Genomic DNA, 5,383 nt, shown 5'->3' on the forward strand with positions numbered 1-5,383 from the left:
GGAGACGAGTCAAAGCAATGGAAGCCTGAATCAGTGAAATTGAAGATAAATCTCTCAATACTAGTATGCTAAAAGAACAATCAGGAACAAAAGAATGAAAAAAATCCAAAGAAAGCCCGAGTTAAGTGTGACCCCATGAAAAGGAACTACTTACTGGAGATCAGAATTCCAGAACACGAGGGGATATAATAAAAAGTGCAGAGAAACTCGTGGAAAAGTTGTTGGAAGAAAACATCTCTAACATTATGAAAGATGATACGATTAGGCACATAAGAAGCTGAATGAACCCCAAACAGGATAGATTCTAAAAGAAAATCAGCAAGATATACAATAATCAAACGTTCCAAAATCAAAGACAAGAAAAGAATCCTGAGAACTGCTCAGGAAAAATGAGAAGTGCCTACAAAGGAAAACCAGTAACACTAAACTCTGGTTTCTCAGCAGAAACCATGCAGGCAAGAAAGCAATGGGATGACATATACAAAACTCTGAAAGAAAGAAAAAAAAATGCCAACCAAGAATCATATACCCAGCAAAGCTGCCCTTCTAATATAATGCAAAATTAGGACATTTCCTGATAAACAGAAATTAAAGGAATTTGTAATGACCAGACCAACTTTACAAAAAATATTAAAGGGTGTTCTTTGGACTGAAAACCAACAACAGCAGACAACAACCTGAAATTACTCAGAATTCAGATATGTTGTTAAGTGCCATCAAGTCAGTTCCAACTCACTGCAAGCCTGTATAGGGTTTCCAAGGAGCAGCTTGTGGGTTTGAACCACCAAACTTATGGTTCACAGTCTAGTGCTGATCCTACAGCTCCACACCATATATTGTTGTTGTTGTTGTTAAGTACCGTCATGTTGGTTCCGACCCATAGCGACCCTGTACAGGGTTTTCCGAGGGTGTAAATCTTTATGGGAGTAGAAAGCCTCATCTTTCTCCCGCAGAGCGGCTGGTAGTTTCGAACCACTGACCTTAAGGTTCGCAGCCCGATTCATAACCACTACGCTACCAGAGCTCCTTACACCATATATAGATGTATTTAAAGTAAAACAAACCTACAAGGCTGAAACTAGAAAACCAGAGATAACAATGTACAATGAAGTCAACTACTAAGCAAAGAGAGGGACGAGTGTAGATACAGAACTTTCAAATGGCAAGGAAGTCAAGTAGATTTCAAAATAAAACAGATTATTTTAAGCAGGGACAAAAAATGAATAAATTACAGGGTAACCTCAAAGAAAAATAATACACCTACACATCAAAATAAAAAAAGAGGAAAATCAGAAAGATTTAGTAAACATTAACACAATAGAAGTAAAAATGAAAAGAAAACCCAGAAACAAATGAACTCGGTATTTGCTATACTCTTCTTCATATAATCCAGCTTCTCTGATTTATGATCAGCATACAAATGGAAGAAGATGGTGAAAGAATATAACCCTGGTGCACACCTTTCCTGATTTAAAACCATTTGGTATCCCCCTGTCCTGTTCTAATGACTGCCTCTTGGTCTATATACAGGTTTCTCAAGAGCACAATGAAGTGTTCTGGAATACCCATTTCTTTGTAATGTTTTCCATAATTTGTCATGATCTACACAGTCAAAAGCCTTTGCATAGTCAATATAGCACAAGTAAACATCTTTCTGGTATTCTCTGCTTTTAGACAAGATTCATCTGGTGTCCAAAATGATATCTCTAGGTCCACATCCTCTTCTGAATATTGCTTGAGTTTCTGGCAGATCCCTGTCAATGTACTGTTGTAGATGTTTTTGAATTATCTTCAACAAATTTTTTGCATGTTATGTTAATGATACTGTTCAATGGTTTCTGTATTCTGTTGAATCACCTTTGAGATAGGTACTATTTTCATCAACTCTATTTTATAGATAAGGAACTAAAGACATTGCAAGGCTAAGCAATTTGTCCAATATTACTTAGCTAGTGAGTGGTAAAGCAAGGATTTGAACTCAGGTAAGGATCCCTGTGTGTTACATTGGTTAAGCACTGGACTGTTAATGAAAAAGTGGCAGTTGGAATTACCCAGTCACTCTGAAGAAGAAAGATGTAGCAGTATGTTTTTATAAAGATTGTTGTTGTTATTAAGTACTGTGAAGTCGGTTCCGACCCATAGCGACCCTGCACAGGGTTTCCGAGGCTGTAAATCTTTACAGGAGCAGAAAGCCTCATCTTTCTTCTGCAGAACAGCTGGTAGTTTTGAACTGCCCACCTTGAGTTTAGCAGCCCGATTTGTAACCACTATGCTACGCCTTGGAAACCCTATGGGGCAATACTACTCTATCCTATAGGCTCACAATGAGTCCGAATTGACTCAATGACAACTTTGGAGTTTGTTGGCCAGAAGAATGAACAAATCAATCTTAGGAAAAATACAGATATAATGCTTCTTAGAAGAGAAGACAGTGAAACATCAGCTCCCTTACTTTGAACACATCATCCAGAAAGACCAGTTGCTAGAAAAAGATATCCTGTTTGGTAGAGGCTCAACAAAAATGAGGGAAACACGCAATGAGATGAATTGGTATAATAGTCACAATGAAGTCAAACATACCAACAATCATGAAGGTGTCTGAGATCTGAGCAACATTTAGTTCTGTTATACATATGGTCCCCATGAGTCAGTGCGGACTTAAAGACAACAACTAACTTCCACTGTGTTGTTGCTGTTGGGTGCCATTGAGTTGATGCCCAACTCAAAACAACTCCATGTGTTATAGAATAGAACTTTACTATAAGGAGCTCTGGTAGCGTAGTGGTTACGAATCGGGCTGCGAACCTTAAGGTCAGCGGTTCGAAACTACCAGCCGCTCTGCGGGAGAAAGATAAGGCTTTCTACTCCCGTAAGGATTTACACCCTCGGAAACCCTGTACAGGGTCGCTATGGGTCGGACCCGACTCGACGGCACTTAACAACAACAACAACAGGGTTTTCTATGCCGTAAACGTGTCCACAGCAGAGGCTTTTTCTCCCGTGGAACTGCTGCTGGGTTTGAACCACCAAACTTTCAGTTAGCACATAAACACTTATCTGTTGTATCACCAGGGATCCTTAACTTCACTGTAATGCCTATCAAAATGCTACCAGGTTCCAACCCCGCTGCAGCTGCCTGTTAGGGCTCCCAGGTGCTCCCAGGATGGGCCCATGATCCCAGGACCAACCCCAAATGAGGAAGGAAGAAAAATCCACAAGGATAACTTCTGGAACCTCCTGCTGTTGAGACAAGCAGCAGTAAACCCAGTGACAAGACCTGGCTGTCTTATGTTCTTTCCAGAGCCAAGCACACCTCTGGGACATGAACACAAGGAGCACAAACTCTGAAGAACAGCTGAGTGCCCTTAACTTCTGGGGAAGAGCTAAGCAGGGCTTCTCCTCACAGTGAATTCTGTGCTGTGGGAAGCTGGGAAGAGTTATTTGAAGAAAAAATGAGACATTACATGGAGGGAAGTGAGGGCTTAGAGACAAGACTAGAAAGACAAGTTGATGGGAGCCATAAAGGAGATGCCCCTCAGGGTTTTTTTTTTGTATTACTGACTGCCTCACCCATACATTTAATTTAAGTCCATTGGGATCCAAAGATGTATCCCAGGTGTATCCAACTTGAGTCTAGTCCAGAACTCAATCCCCTACAAGTCTCTCACTGTTTAGACCTTGAGAATAATTCCAGAAGGGAAAAAAAAAAGGGGGGGCAGAAAAAGCTTTGATGATAGTGGCAATGCCCATTTTTGTGATACAAATCCAATTGGAATAAGAAAACTGTGGCTTTGGAATTGGGGAGTTCTTTTCTCCTGGAAATCTCAGGATATCTGTGCCTTTCAGCAGATTTCAATATGAAATCATCTGCCTCCATTCCACATATAAGAAAAGGAAAGTGAAGCCCTTAATTTATCACCTCTGTGTTTTGAAGTATTTCTAGGGAAAGTGTTAACACTCCCTAGGACTCTAAGGTGTATGTATTTAAATTTCTGAGATGGAAGTTAAAGGTAAAGACAGAACACAAGGTTTCCAAAGGGAGAATTCCAGAAGTAACCATGGAAACTGTTTCAAGGTCTTCAGAGTAGTGTCACATTCAGACAAGAGACAGCAAGCCCTATTAGTGGGAAACGAAACCCCAAAGCAGAGAAGCTGAGTAGAAGTGAAATAAATCGAAAATGAGTGAAGCAATTTTTAATAACCAGGTGAAGACGACTCAGCAAGCAGCAAAAATCAAGGAAGACGAAACCATCTGCCTTCATAAATGAAAGATGCAAACACAGGGACGCTTTTAGTAGCTCTTCTTCCTATGAACTGTGTTCCAATTGTGTGCATAACCCTAGGCTTTCCAATGTACCAGCACCAGATTTTTAGAATTTATTTATTCTCATGCATGTATTCATTGAGTCATTCTTTCATTCAACAGCTGTTATACAGTTATCTGATGCCGCATCCATTAATTCACTCATTCAGAATTTATTAAGTGTTTATGATGTGACTCTATGCAGCTCTGGTTGTATAGTAGATTATGAGCTGGACTGTTAACCACAAGGTCAGCAGTTCAAATCTACCAGCTGATCTGTGGGAGAAAGATGAGGCTTTCAGCTCCCATAAAGATTAAAAGCCTCTGAAACACTATACAGGATCACTATGAGTCAGAACTGACTCCACAGCACATAACCACCACCACCACCATGTGCCTTTATTAGAAATACTACAGTGCTCTCTCTCTCAGGTCCTTGCTTCCAAGATGACAAAGAAAAGGAGGAACAATGGTCATGCCAAAAAGGGCCGCGGCCATGTGCACACCTATTCGTTGCACGAACTGCACCCGCTGTGTAGTTCTTAATGGCCCAAAGACAAGGCCATTAAGAAGTTCGTAATTCGAAACATAGTAGAGGCCGCAGCCGTCAGGGATATTTCCGAAGCGAGTGTCTTCGATGCATACGTGCTTCCCAAGCTGTACGTGAAATTGCATTACTGTGTGAGCTGCGCCGTTCACAGCAAGGCGGTCAGGAACCGTTCTCGTGAAGCGAGAACCGAACACCCCCACCCCGATTTAGACCTGCAGGTGCTGCCCCACGACTACCACCAAAGCCCATGTAAAGAATTGAGCCCTTAAAAGGTTGAAGTAAAACTAACGTGCAAGAAAATAAAATTAAAATTACACTTTGTGGCATGTTAAAAAATAATAGTAATAAAAATAAATACTACAGTACACATTACGTGCCTTCATAGAGCTTGCCATCCACTTAGCCTACACTGCATTTAGGAAAATAGAGAGTTCAGAGATTTTTCTCTAACCTCCACAATTTCATTGTTGTTGTTGTCTGTCGTCAAGTTGGTTCCAACACATAGTAACTCTGTATAGAGTTTTAAAGGA

At 40.6% G+C, this 5,383-nt stretch overlaps 1 pseudogene; it reads left to right on the top strand.

Annotated features, from left to right (window-relative positions):
* Window positions 1-4,750: 4,750 nt before the first annotated feature.
* LOC102832568 lies at window positions 4,751-5,106 on the top strand (annotated as a pseudogene).
* The last annotated feature ends 277 nt before the right edge of the window (window positions 5,107-5,383 follow it).

This window comes from Chrysochloris asiatica, unplaced genomic scaffold, assembly GCF_000296735.1.
Source record: "Chrysochloris asiatica unplaced genomic scaffold, ChrAsi1.0 scaffold00018, whole genome shotgun sequence".
NCBI lineage: Eukaryota > Metazoa > Chordata > Mammalia > Afrosoricida > Chrysochloridae > Chrysochloris > Chrysochloris asiatica.